This window comes from Octopus bimaculoides, chromosome 14 (genome assembly GCF_046866305.1).
Source record: "Octopus bimaculoides isolate indiv1 chromosome 14, ASM4686630v1, whole genome shotgun sequence".
NCBI classification, from domain to species: domain Eukaryota; kingdom Metazoa; phylum Mollusca; class Cephalopoda; order Octopoda; family Octopodidae; genus Octopus; species Octopus bimaculoides.
Window position 1 is genome coordinate 28,426,084 of NC_142941.1, and position 15,728 is coordinate 28,441,811.

A 15,728-nucleotide genomic window follows, 5' to 3' on the forward strand; every position below is an offset into this window, starting at 1 on the left:
ATTCTTTCAGATAGTTTGCCTAATTCAAGATGAGTTACATCTTCCTATGCTGACTGTATCAACATGTTTCATAAAAGATATGTAGAGTTCCATATTATTGCTGATTAAAAGTATTATAATGTTTAATAAATTTATCACCTCACAAAAATTAATTTTATACATTAATAATATATTGGAATCTAATATTTATTAGATGGTGAGTAAAAAGATTGAATCGGTCTATTATATTACTGGTACTTATACTTTGCAAGCATGAAGGCATGAAAAGATAAGTCCATGTCATTCAGATTTGAACTTGAAACAGTGACATGACAAAGTGTTTGCAGTTATAAATCTGTAAGAACCATTTACCATTTTAATTGACCACACCACAGTTGCTGAATTTTCACAGAAGCTGTCTTGTAGATATTAGTCTCATACACAGACAAATATCTAAATATGCACACACACATTGAAACTCATTCAAATGTACATACACATACACACACAAACAGTCTCTTCCCCTCCCTCTTCCCCTCCCCTTTCTCTCTCCCTCCCTCTCCCCTTTCTCTCTCCCTCTCCCCTCCCCCTTTCTCTCTCCTTCCCTCTCCCCTCCCCTTTCTCTCCTTCCCTCCCCCTCCCCTTTCTCTCTCTCCCCTCCCCTTTCTCTCTCCTTCCACTTTCTCTCTCTCCCCTCCCCTTCTCCCCCTCTCTCTGGCAGGTAAGTATGCCAGCAGACAGACGGACAGATGGGTGAATGGACAGACTAATAAATAACTTTTATAATTAAAATAAAATGAGATAAGGGACATAACTCAAATTAACCAAAAGCATCAATTTGGAGAATTTAGTTGTAGGTTGATATATTGAATGACATACAAGAGTAAATTCTTAACTGAAAATTTCCTTATTAGCCAAAAGAAAGAATCAAAGACCTAGTGACAATTGCTTGGGCCTTTCAAAGAAAAGGAGAGGTAATTTTTAAAAATTAAGATCCATTGTGTGATCTCTGCAAATTCTGAACTGACAAAACATTAGTCATTATTGCCACAGCAAATAGGGGGAAAACTAAAGGTGGTGGGGAAACATGATGTATAAACAGTGCTGGTGATATGAGAAAAAGCACCCAGTAGTAAATACTGTAAAGTGGTTGGTGTTATGAAGGTCATCCAACCATAGGTGTTATGAAGGTCATGCCAAAACACACTGAAGCAGAATGCAGCTGACCCATGAGATCCTGTGAAAGTATTCAACCCGTGTCAGCAGGGAACATGGACATTAAATGATTATGGTGGTGGTGGTGGTGGTGATGATGATGCTGATGATGATGATGATGATGATGATGATGATGATGAGGAGGAGGAGGAGGAGGAGGAGGGTTATGATGATGATGTTGTTTTTGAATGTGCATCTATGAAGATGAGTAGATAGTGACTGTGATAGTCTGCATAATCCACATGAACTTGTTTCCATGATTCCATTGAGCATTCCCATGAGTGTAGGGATATTTTTGCCATTGAAGTCATGGGGCACTAACAAGGATAATAGTCATTCATTTTTCTTTCAGTTTTAACATCAATATCAGTCACCACACTTAATTTTGGATGACTGCTTTCATTTTGACTGTGCCAGAGTGACACTGGTAAACCTTATCTAAAATTCATTATCTGCAACTCACTTTGACAAGTATAAAATGGTAAATTTGAGATATCATGTGGAAGATTGAATAACCTCAGTAACTCAACAAACATGCAAACATATGTCAACAGAATCAACCAAGGAAACATCAAGGTGGTTCAGAAGATATACAAGAGTGTACCCATGTACCCAAAAGTAGCTGGAACTGTTCTCTGTGGGACAAACCCATTGTAGTTCAAGCTTCTACCACTAGAAGCCACTTGATGCAACCCTCAGGCATCAGTCTGCTGACTGGTGTCATTGTGTGAAGTTGTACTGCCATGTGGTGCATCTTTGTTTTGCAGTGCTTCTTCCCTGTTTGTCGATTTTTGTGATGGCTGAAAGGAAGGAACAGTGTGCTTCCATGAAATTTTGTTTTCTGCTGGGGAAAACAGCAGTCAAAACAGTTGTCATACCTCAAACAGTTTACAAGGACACTGCCATGAGCAAAACACAAGTTTACAAGTGGTTTTCATGCTTTAGGAATGGTCACTTGTTGCTTGAAAACCAATTTCATTCAGGGTGACAATCAACCTCCCAAACGAATGAAAACATCATGGAAATTCATGAACTGATATTGGAGGACCATCGCTGAACAATTAACGAACTTGTTGATATGACTGGTGTGCTCTGGCGCTCCTGCCAACGAATTTTGAGTAAGGAATGAAAAGAGTTGCAGCAAAATGTGTGCCTCATTTGCTCACAGAAGGTCAAAAGCAGTCACAGCTGAATGCATGTTGTGAACTGAAAGTACAGTTGGAAATTAATCTGGACCTTTTTTCAAAGGTCATGACTGGTGACAAACGCTAGTGCTACGGCTACGACCCAGAAATGAAGCAGTAATCAAGTCAATGGAACTATTTGATGTTAGCATTCCCCAAAAAAGTGCATCAAGTGAAGTTCAATGGCAAGATGATGCTAATTTGTTTCATCGATGCAAAAAAAATTGTCCACACAGAATTTGTTCCTCCTGGTCAAACTGTTAAACAGACATTTTACTTGACAGTTCTGAAACATATGCAAGATGCGGTGAAACAAAAACGCCCTCACCTGTATCACTCACCTTTGGCAAAGTAGACAGTGGTAGCTTCATCACAACAATGCACCTTGAGTGTGAGACAGTTTTTGACCAAAAATGGCATGACCCCCACTTGATCCTTCTTATTCACCCAATCTTGCTCCCTGCAACTCTTTTTTGTTCCCCTGAATGAAAAAAGTCCTTAAAGTAAAACGTTTTGCAGATGTGGAAGAAGTGAACGAAAAAAAGGCATCACTTCACAAGAGTTCTAGGACTGCTTCAACCAGTGGAAAATGCATCTGGACCCAATGCATGGAGTTTGAAGGTGGTAAAACTATAAACATGTAAAACTAAGTGAATAAAATAATACTGAAAAATTCCAGCTTCTATTAGGTACCCCCTCGTACATATTACACAACCCGGTGTTGGAATATTCACATTCAGTAGAGACAGACAACCCATTGCATCTGCTGAGACTATAGGTGAACCAAGTGTGCATTCTATATAACTATGTAATACATCATCATCATCATCGTTTAACGTCTGTTTTCAATGCTGGCATGGGTTGGACGGATCTGGCAGTGTTTCTACAGCTGGATGCCCTTCCTAACGCCAACCATTCTGAGAGTGTAGTTGGTGTTTTTTACGTGCCACCAGCACAGGGGCCAGAGGGGGATGGCAATGACCACGATTGGTTGGTGCTTTTTATGTGCTACTGGCATGGAAGCCAGTCAAGGTGGCACTGGCATCTGCCATGTTCAGATGGTGGTTTTTATGTGCCACCAGCACGGGGATTACAACTACAATTTCCATTTGATTTTGATTTTAATGTACTTGACTCAATAGGTCTCCTCAAGCATGGCATGTCGCCCTACGATCCAAGGTACTTTTGAGTGGGCTGCTTATGCAACTCTGGTGTAGGTTACAGCTGTGAACTCACTTTGTTTGCCACGTCTTCTCGGTCACAGCATACCTCCAGAGGTTTTGGTCTTTTGTCATTGCCTCTGTGAGGCCCAATGTTCGAAGGTCATGCTTCACCACCTCATCCCATGTCTTCCTGGGTCTCCCTCTACCCTGGATTCCTTCCACTGTTTGGGAGTGGCACTTCTTCACACAGATCTCCTCATTCATACATAGCAGATGACCATACCAATGCAAACGTCTCTCTTGCATGCCACATGTGGTGCCTCTTATGTCTAACATTTCTCTCAGGGAGCTTACACTCAGTGTGCACACTGACATTACACATCCAGCGGATCATGCTAGCTTCATTTCTTTCGAGCCTACGCATGTCCCCCACAGTCACGGCCCATGTTTCACTGCTGTGGAGCATGGCAGTTTGCACACATGCATTGTTCAATCTACTTTTCACGCTGAGCAAGAGGCCCTTTGTCATCAGTAGAGGTAGGAGCTTTCTGAACTTTGCCCAGGCTATTCTTATTCTAGTGGTAACACTCTCTGAGCATCCACCCCCACTACAGACTTGGTCACCTAGGTAGCGGAGGCTATCAACTACTTCTAGTTTCTCCTCTTGGCATGTGATGGAATCTGTTTTCTGAGCATCTGTGGTGTTTATTGCCCCTGTGCATCTGCTTCACACAAAAGCTATCTTCCTGGTTAATTTTCTTTTGATATTGCTGCACCTCTTATATGTACACAGCTTACACTGGGTATATCTTATGGAGTTTCTACCTACTCCTTTTCTACAGATCAAGAAGGGCCACCTACCTAAAGGGGTGTGTGATGTGTTCACCTTCCTACTTACTAGAACTTTGGTCTTTGCAACATTGACTCTAAGGCCCTTCGATTCTAAACCTTGCTTCCACATCGGAAATTTCTTTTCTAGTTCTAGTAATGATTCTGCTATGAGGGCCAGGTCATCAGCATAGAGGAGCTCCCAGGGGTGACCTGTCTTGAATTCCTCTGTTATTGCCTGGAGGACTACGATGAATAAGAGAGGGATGAGGGCTGATCCTTGGTGGACCCTACTTCTACCCGGAATTTTTCACTATACTCATTGCTAACCCTAACCTTACTAATGGCCTCTCTGTATAGGGCCTGTATAGCCCTTATTAACCATTCGTCAATCCCCAGTTTCTACATCGTCCACCAGATAAGGGATCGGGGGACCCTGTCAAAGGCTTTCTCCAAGTCCACAAAAGCCAAGTATAGGGGTTTATCTTTGGCTAGGTATTTCTCCTGCAGTTGCCGTACCAGGAATATAGCATCAGTGGTGCTTCTACCTGGCACAAAACTGAACTGCATCTCATCTAAGCAGACTCTCTCCCTAATTAGTTGGGCTATGACCCTCTCCGTGACCTTCATAACCTGATCCAACAGTCTGATACCCTTGTAGTTATTTCTATCTAAAGTATCACTTTTACCCTTGTAGCAGTTGACTATGATGCTGCTACGCCAGTCATTGGGTATGGCTCCATCATGAACTACCTGGTTTACAATACAGGTGACTAGGCCATAACCCACACCACCAGATGAAACATCTCAGCAGTGATTCCTGGTGGGCCAGGGGCTAATATAATTATAGAATTAACAGTGACTATTACATGATTTTTTGTGGTGGGGTATCTAGGGTGTTCAGGGTCGGCTTTGTTAGATTTGAAAGACTGTTGAACAGTTTATCGTCTACAATAATGTGGAACAAGGGTCTAAGAAGATACTAATGGAACTTTATTTATTCCAAAGATAATGCCAAAGCCCTGTTTGTCCAATTTATCCAGCTAGTGACAGTGTTGTTGAAGCAAAGCAGATTGATTTCTAAAGCATCAAGTGCAATGTATAATAGAACAGAACCTATATGCTATTGACTGACATCATTTGCTCCTATTCAGGGTCATAATGAATTAGAAGATTTTTGAATTGTAATGAATTTTTGGGTGACAGAAAAGCCATTGATTGGCTGAAACCTCTGTTTTGTTTCAAATGATACCTTTCTGTAGCATATAACAAAGAGGATCCTACATGTCCACGATATTGAGAACATACCTAATCTAAAAGTGGATTGAACCCAGAAGGACTTTGAGTTCTCTCACATTCTCTAGTAGACTAGAGCATTCCAAACAACATGGATATTGTTCACAGGAGAATGCAAACCTTTGAAGTTGACCCAATCATTAACATTTAACATCCATTTTCTACGTGGGCATGACTTGTTTTCTATAGCTGGATGCCCTTCTTAACGTCAACCACTTTACAGAGTGTACTGGGTGCTTTTTATGTAGTACTATCACTAATGCTTTTTATGTGGCACCAGCACCCACACCAATGCTTTTTATATGGCACCTTGGTTTTAAGACCTAAACAAGTTATGACAGCACTGTAATTCTTATTCATGCCAAAGTATACACAGAAACCAAAATCTGAAAGTTTCTTTAAAACATTGTCAAGGTTGCCAATACATCATCCTGGTAGCAAACAACATGTGCTTCATTTTCCATACATCACTAATAGATAATCAGAACCAGCCTTATCCCAAATCTAAGATAGTGGAAACTTTAAAAACCATGCAGCATATAGATTGTAAAAGTACAGTTTTGAACCTTCATTAAATAGTACCTGTAATAACACAAATCTCAAATAAATCTTGGCTTACAAATCATCTATTCATCCTGGAACTGGTCAAGGTTTGAACACTTTGCTGTAATTCCAAACCAAAAAGAATCATAACAATCACAGCTGTGAAAGTGGCTTGTTCTGAATATTGCACAATTACAGTTATGCTGAGTCACAAGATGGTCAAGTTCCTTAACCATTTCTTCATAAAAGATGAAAAGAAAATGTCAAGCTTTACAAAATATGATTTTTATATAAGGATTTACATTTATTTTGGCAGTGAAACTTTTTCATGTCCTAAAATCATCTTTAAAAACATTAGAATTCTTTACTTTGATATCTTAGGCAGCAGGTGTGGCATTCACAGCTTTTAAGCTGATAGATGTGTTTCCAGATGAATTGTATGATTTGAAACAAGTTCTTTGCCAGAAGTGTGGGACCATTACTAAGAATAGCTACCACCAGTTATTATAATCCATAGATGTCTTACAAATACCACATGGTATAATGCTTTAGGATGACAGATTCTGTGTTATGGCTTTGAGTTTTGGCTTATCTGGTAGACTTCACAGGTTATCAAATGCAGTGTAGCTGATTAGTGAAATGTCTGCATTTGTCTCAACCTCTATCTCAGTATGGAGGTCACTAATATTCACTAATGTCATCAAGGGAACCATTCAACATACCTCCAGGAAGTAAATAATTTAAAACCTGAATCATAGTTATTGTCTTCTCCAGACATGATCTGCTTCTTAGCTAACTTTGTGAGTTTTCTAGTGTCCAGCTCTTTCTATATTTAACTGTCTGATGATGTGTGGTATATACTCAATTCTGTGACAAAAGTTACAAGAAAACACTTTGTAACAACAGGAACCAGTCAAATCTTTTTCATTGCAGTAAAAATAGTTTTTGTTTTTGTTTCTTCTTCAGTCTTCAAGGTGGAATTGGATTGTTCAACCAGGTTGACCAGAAGCTGGGATGTATTTTATATTTCATATGTAATGCTACTTTTAATCAATCAGTTAAGAGTTGATGTTAACATTTTACTTGTAACAGAAACTTGAGTTAAATATGGTTGAGGGAAACACTGCATTTAAATGTTATCTCATCCTCATAATCATATGTTGCTTCTCAGGAATGAAAGCCAGGTTTTATGGTTCAGTTATCTTTTACTCAATCTTTAGAATAAACAACCAATGTGCAACCATTATCACCTTATCAAAAATTTACCAGTACTAGTTGAGTAAGTTTCCTTATAGACTACCTCACATTACAAAGGATAGTGATGATTATCCAGTTGGTAGAACAGAGTAAAAGGTCCAGAGAAGACTAAGCAACTAACACTAAAATGTCTGTGTTTAAAATTATAAAAAAGTTTAATTACTTTAAATTTACCTTAGGTCTTCTAACACTGTCATGCATGAATATTTAATAATTATTTAATCATGTTGCCAACAAATGCACAGCATACAAATTAGTCTAATCAATAGGGTTAGATTCTAGTTTGTATGTGATTTAGATAGTGGTTTGCTCTAAGTTCTCTTTGTGTGCAGAGGAATGTAAGGTTCTTGACTTCAGATTAGTTATTATTGAAAATTGTGATACATATCAGGACATCTCCTTTATTTTTGTGTGTATGAAGAGAATATATTTACCTCTGTTTAAAGTGCCACATTAAAGGGTTTAAAAACAGTAGTCATCATTTAACTGTCTGCTTGCATGGGTTGGATGGAGTTTTACTTAGATAGATTATACTATGGCTGTGTGTGTATATATATATATATATACACACACATACCCTTCACACTTATCTGTTTCTAAGTAACGTAATATTTCCGCATGGAAAGACATGTTTTTGCAAAATATTGGACATGAATGGCATCCATTTACAAAAATCAAATCATGCTGTGTCCAAGCCAAGGAGACACAAACATACTCATACACTTACACATACATTTGTATATATGTGTGTATAATATAAGTATATATATATATATATATATATATATTGAAAACAGAATATACTGATATAAGGATATAATGATATAATGACAATTTGTGTATAAAGCTTGAAATACGTGTACCGCGATATCCTTTGTGTTCTGTTTTCAATTTACATTTAATATATTCTTTCACCTCTGCCACTATCCGGCATATACAGGTGCTTACACTCATCAAGTATTACCTCAAAAATTTACAGTATATATATATATATATATATATATATATATAGATATATATATATATATATATAGATATATATATATATATATATATATATATATATATATATATATATATATATATATACACATAGGCGAAGGCATGGCTGTGTGGTAAGAAGCTTGCTTCTCAACCACCTGGTCCTGGGTTCAGTCCCATTGCATAGCACATTGGGCAAGTGTCTTCTATTATAGGCCCGAGCCAATCAAAGCCTTGTGAGTGGATTTGGTAGATGGAAACTGAAAAGAGCACATCATATATATGTTTATATATATATATATATATATATATATATATATATATATATCCACATGTGTGTGTCTTGGTGTCTGTGCTTGTCCCACCACCACCACCACTTGACAACCAGCGTGTACATATATATATATATATATATATATATATAAAGAATATGAAGGGTTTAGTTCACTGGTGATCTAAACAAATAGGTATGCTGAGTAAGTGCTATAGTTGGTCGTCCATTAGGTTCCAAATTCACAGCTGAGGCTGGATCCGTATTAGGGTTCTGTTATTGCAGGTATATATTATATAAGAGGAAAAAGCAAAACTAAAGTTTAACGAGTATCTCAAGTCATTTAGAATAATTTAATTAGGGTAAGGTGAATTTGAAGTCTAACAGCTATTTCTGGGATAACCCACGTGTTATAAATGTAATTAGAATACAGGTGCGAGAATAATGTTCACAACTCATCTTTTTCCAGAGGATATGGATGTTGGTCAGTACTTCCATAAAGGTACAGGTCCTTAGTTGAAATCCTGTTAAAATCCCAGGTAAATCCAGGTGGTATTTTGAGTTATGTATTCATATTGAAGTGATAGATAGTATGTAAATGTGTATATAGAGTGAGAGAGTAAGATAGACATAAATGGGTTTTGTGAGTAAATGTATATAGGAGAGAGAGGAGAAAGGAATAAAAATAAGATAGGGGTAAAAGGGTAAAAATAAGAATAAATATAAAAAAAAAAAGTAAAGGTGATGGTAGAGATATGTCAGTAATGCATCATTAAAGTTTCAGTAAAGTTAGAGTGGAAGGCCAATCTAGGTAAGGTCACAAAGGACAATAATTTAGTGGTTGGTACAGATATCGAAAAGTGTATTTCAAGCTTCATAGCAATTTTAATTGATACAAGTTAAAGGATTAAGAATTAAAATTAAAACTTAAACTTAAAATTACAAACTAACAAAACTAAAACCTAAAAACTACAAAAACTAAAAATTATTGAATTGAAACTAGCTAGCTTCTAAGATACTTATGTTGATACAGAGGTAGAGGAAAAGAAAAAAAGCATATATACATATATATATATTGTAACAACCATGGATGGATACATGCACCTGTTATGCATGTTGATTTTGTTTACATTTGGGCCTATGGAAGGATGTAAAGGTATGACAGAACCTATGACAACATGTAGAGAAAGCTTTGTGCTGTTTATTTAGTAATTGCGGTGAATTATGTATTAATATTTGGAGGGCTTCTTGTAGGCATAGTCCACATGTGGATTGCTGGCCTTGGTATGGGACCCTGGAATCTATTATGGCCTAGTATGTCCTATATGGTACCTTTCTATTTATTAGATGGTGTATATCATTGGCTAGGGAGGTAGATTTGCTTAGCCCCTTATATTTAAATGAGTTTATCTGGGCAGAATATCTCTGTTTAAAATAAATAGTAGATCCGATATAGTAGTTAGTAGAATTATGCAATATGTTGTGGACCGTGCATTTATATACTACATTAAGCCTTCTGCAGTGGGCTTGCAACAGGCATTTGGTCACGGATCAGCATTTGAAGTTATCTGTCCTATGTGGGTTATTAATGGAAGGTGCAGTACTATTTAATGAAGAGGTTGCAAGAAGCAACGAACATTTTAGAAAAAATAAATAAGTAAATTAGTGGAAATCAAACCAGTGAGTGTGTTGATTAATAAGGCATTATCATTGTTGTTATTATTACTATTATTGTTGTTAGCAGTAGTAATGGTATTAGTAGTGGTGGTAGAGTTATTAACATTAGTATTAGTATGTATGTGTGTGTATATATATATATATATACACACACATACCCTTCACACATATACAATGAGCTTCTGTCTGTTATCATTTACCAAATCTTCTCACAAGACTTTAGTTGGTCCAAGACACCCAAAGTGTCACACAGTAGGAGTGAACCTGAAAACAAATGGTCAAGAAGAAAATTTAATCACACAGCCATACATATGAATGTATATTCATTATGGAAACTCAAAGTAGTAAGTCAATTATAATATTGATTTCAAATTTCCGCACAAGGCTAGCAAGTTCAAATGAGGGGGTAAGTCAATTACATCGCTCCCAGTGCTCAACTGGTACTCATTTTATCAACTCCAAAAGGATGAAAGGCAAAGTTAAACTTGGCAGAATTTGAACTCAGGATGTAAAGACAGATGAAATGCCACTAAGCCTTTTGCCCAGCATGCTAACAATTCTGCCAGTTCACTGTGTAAAACACTTTTTTTTTTCTTTACGACTCTTATGTTACAATACACACACACACACACACATATGCATGCACACACAAACATTTACACACATATAATGTCCAAATACACCACAGTGGTGGCGGTGAGGAAGAAGAAAAAGACTATAATGCCACCAATGGAGACCATCCTTAGATTACGTATTAACTCTATGAACATTATGTTGATTCACTGCAGCTTTATACTGCACTTGTTGCATCTCATTACTGTACCAAGTGCATCAGGTGCAACATAACTGCATTCAACAACTTCAGTATGTCAGATAACTGTACTTCCTGCTTATTTCAACTGAAGTCTCCATTTTACAGTTTTGTCAATGATTGTTGTTCAACACTAGGTCACTCCTAGATGAGATGATCTCTGATCAAAAGCGCTCCAGCTATGCACATTCCATGACATCGTGTTTTTTTGTTTATTAGATGTTTTACATTTGCCTTTGTGATTGTAAAACATGATTTGAGAGTTTTGGATGCTATTTCAAGCTCCCTTTTTTTGGCTTGTTGTTCAAGAGACATTCCAACCACAGCCATCCAGTTTTCTTTTCTAATATATTGTATCCAAAACTACCTTATCTGGTCTGTTCTCCCATTTTAAGAGAGTAATTTGAAGAAGATTTGGCAGCTGTGTCTAACAGATAATGCAAATAACTGTGCTGAGGTTCCTACATTAGTTCATCTTTGTGGTTGTTGTTGTTGGTGGTGGTTTTGTTATTTAGCCCCAAGTCAGTCCTGACAGGACAAAATTATGAATTGCCTGCTTCTAAGTTAGGTGATATTTCCCATGGCCAGACATGTTTTCATGGAAGATTGGAAATGAACAACACCTTTTGTATGGAAGTGATGCTTGTGTACAACCACAGTGAGTCACCAAGACAAAGGTACACAGACACACACAGATACATATCCATTTATACACACACATGTAATATGAATTTATTTCAGTTTCTGCCTACCAAATCTACTCACAAGACTTTGGTCAGCCCAGACATGACATGACCAAAGTTCCACACAATGGGACTGAGCCCAATCAACATGGTTGCAAAACAAAGCTAAACTATTATGATATATACATGTGAATGTATGTGTGTGTGTGTATTTGGCTTTGCAAACTTGGGAAACAAGAGATCAATACATAAAACAGAGTGGACTAATATATATATATATATATATATATATATATATATATGTGTGTGTGTGTGTGTGTGTGTGTATGTATATATATATATATATATATATATATATATATATATATATATATATATATATATACATATATGTATATATATATATATACATATATGTATATATATATATATACATATATATATATACATATATGTATATATATATATACACACACATACACACACACACACACACACACATATATATATATATATATATATATATATATATATATATATATATATATATTACATATACACACACACACAACACATTCAAACAGGGTGGTTGGGTTAAGTTTGACATTTTTATATGTATCCTTTTTTTCAGGAACAGCTTGATATATTGGTAAACCATTAACAGCATTAGAGAGCATAGAGATTAAAGCTGTAGTTAAGAAAAAGTTAATTGGCACAGAGGATTCAAAGCCATTTGAGTATTGGAAAAAGAGTTACCTGTATCACACGGATTCATGCCAGACATTAAAATGCCAACAGCTGATCAGTGCTCTGTGAACATTGTAAAAGCTGTTAGATGTGACATAGACAGCTGCAACAAGGACTACAAAACCATGGCCAGCAGGAGTGGACACAACAAACATTCTGATTGTGTCCACAATAACTGTTGAACAAGGCCTTAGGCTCAATTTAGACAGGTATGTGAAGCTGTTGGAAATTATGATCAAACCCTGCTGGAAGGCCATATTTGTGGTAGCAGGATTCAGCTCCTGACCATACCTCTAGAAAGAGTCAGAAGTAGTTGTCAGAAATTTTCTAAATTCACAGCCCCTAATTTCTGGCCTGCTAATTTCCCTGCTGGTAGCTGCTTTGATTAAACTGTTATCTCCCAGCCATAATCTAGTTGATATTTTATTATTCTTTTAAAATCATTTTATTTTTGAATGAGATGTATTTTCTTTATCTTTTATGCAAACTGTCAAATTTAGTTGCTCAGGCACAGGAGTGGCTGTGTGGTAAGTAGCTTGCTTACCAACCACATGGTTCCGGGTTCATTCCCACTGCGTGGCATCTTGTGAGTGGATTTGGTAGACGGAAACTGAAAGAAGCCCGTTGTATATATGTATGTATATATATATATATATATATATATATATATATGTATATGTATGTGTATATGTTTGTATGTCTGTGTTTGTCCCCCCAATATTGCTTGACAACCGATGCTGGTGTGTTTATGTCCCCGTAACTTAGCGGTTCAGGAAAAGAGACCAATAGAATAAGTACTAGGCATCCAAAGAATAAGTCCTGGGGTCGATTTGCTTGACTAAAGGCGGTGCTCCAGCATGGTCGCAGTCAAATGACTGAAACAAGTAAAAGAGTAAACATGCTATATATATATATATATATATATATATATATATATATATATATATATCAATTTAAATAAGAGCCATAACGCAATCCATAATAAAACTTGTTTAATAACCTATGCACATTTCAATGCATGAAATGTGCATAGGTTATCAAACAAGTTTTATTATGGATTGCGTTATGGCTCTTATTTAAATTGATATGCAGCCAAAATTGTATCACATATTTGAAAGTCTTTATATTTAAACAAAGTATAAACAACTTTTCGAGTGAGAATTTTGCTACTTTGATAACAGGTACAATATTTTTACCAAATATTTGGTAGAGATCTAAATATACAAATATATATATATCATCATCATCATCATCATCATCATTATTTTTATTAAGGTGATGAGCTGACAGAATCCTTAGCACATCAGTCAAAATGCTAAGTGATAGTTCTTCTGGCTCTTTATGTTCTAAGCTCCAATTCCACTAAGGTTGACTGCCTTTTATCCCCTCAAGGATCAATAAAATAAGTACCTATTGAGCACTGGAATCAATGTAATCAGCTTCTTCCTACCCTCAAATTTACTGGCTTTATGCCAAAATTAGAAGGAATTATTATTAGCTGGAGACTTACAGTAACTTAATGGCCTAGAGTTTTATTAGCAATGCCCTTATCAAACTTGATAAGGGCATTTGCACAAAACTCCAAACCAGGAACTATGTGGTTGCAAAGTTAAATTCTTAATCACATAGCAAGTAACTTCTGCTTTCCCATTTTTGCTGAACCTTTTCATTACATTCCTGTGTCTAATGTGGTGTGAGCTTGAGTTAGATTTTTGTTTGTTTTTGAGAAAATTCACTTCATTTAATCAGGTAATACCATTGAGAAAGGCATGAATATCACATAATCTTACTTTCTTCTAAATTTATAAACATCTGAAATACTATATCTGTCTTTCCTAATCTTTTTCTCATCTCTCTCTGCCCAACACATTTATGCATGTTTCATGCCTTAATCTCTCTTGTATGTCTCCATCTGTCTTCATTTGTTATGCACATGTTGTTGTTCAGTCCAAGATAAACCCCATTCAAGTAGACCTATGGAATAAGGTGTAAGAAGTGAACTTAAGGATTAAATGCAATCAAAAAAAAAAAAAAAAAAAAAAAAACCATCGTTCTAGTCCTACTATGCTTTCACCTGGGTGTCAACTGTATTGCATATTCCTGTATGTAATATTTAATCCACTGAGGTGTGTTGTTGTGAGCTGAGATAGTGGGTGTGGTGGGTAACTGAAGTAATGAGCTATGTGTAGGGCTCCTTCCTTTTCTTACTAGAAGCAGGTATCAGGAGTGTGTTAGAAAAGAGTGCAACAAGCCAGGGCAAAACAAAAATCACTTCCATAGAGTAAACTTCCTTTCAGTTTCATTTTTGCAGTGTAACCTTAACTGCTTTCTCCTACAATTAAGGTAAGGATGAATTGTTTTCACTTTGTTTGCCTTATCCCAGCTATGTGAGGTGGAGAGTGGAAGACTTGTTATATACTCTTTCCATTGTCCATTTGAAGCTTGGATGTGTTACAGACTCTTTCCAGGGATCAGTGAACAATCACTAAAAAGGACTTCTTTGTCTTCTTTTCTTGCATGTCACTGAATTTTAGGCATCTAATCAAATATATAACAATTAAGTTAAAGTTTCATATTCTGAATATTCTACTGCTCATTTAATTCTCAGTAAACAAGATTCATAAACACTCGGTGATTTGTATGTACATAATTCAACTTCCTAATTATCCTTCCCCAATAAGTCACTTTTTTATTATGCTTATTTTTCAGACTATTAAGTTTGTGTTTAATACTTATGCATACCCTTTGTTTTGAACATTAGTCCTATAGATCTCTTCATATATCTTTCACTTGTTTCAATCATTGGACTGCAGCCATGCTGAGGTACTACCTTGAAGGTTTTAATCAAACAAATTGACACCAGTACTTATTTTTTAAGTCTGGTACTCATTCTGTCAGTCTCTTTTCATGTGTCTAGTGGTGGGGGAACAAAGACAAACACACCCACACACGTGTGTATGTGTGTTTCTATGCACACACACATATGATGGACTTCCATACAGTTTTCATTTACCAAATTCACTCACGAGGCATTATTCAGCCTATGGGCTATGGCAGAAGACACTTACCCAAGGTGCCATACTATGGGACTGA

The 15,728-nt window shown here is 36.4% G+C and overlaps 1 protein-coding gene and 1 long non-coding RNA gene across 7 annotated transcripts in view; one reads left to right on the forward strand and one right to left on the reverse strand.

The window, feature by feature from the left end:
• The window catches only part of LOC106878084 (VPS10 domain-containing receptor SorCS3), a 1,080,069-nt gene that overhangs the window by 1,054,346 nt on the left and 9,995 nt on the right, over positions 1–15,728 (forward strand). The gene's annotated exons all lie outside the window — the stretch shown is intronic.
• The window catches only part of LOC149132659 (uncharacterized), a 65,861-nt gene continuing 59,184 nt past the window's right edge, over positions 9,052–15,728 (reverse strand). For all 3 annotated transcript variants that reach the window (XR_016244264.1, XR_016244265.1, XR_016244266.1), the window contains exon 3: positions 9,052–10,658. This is a non-coding gene — a long non-coding RNA (uncharacterized LOC149132659). The remainder of the gene's footprint in view (positions 10,659–15,728) is intronic.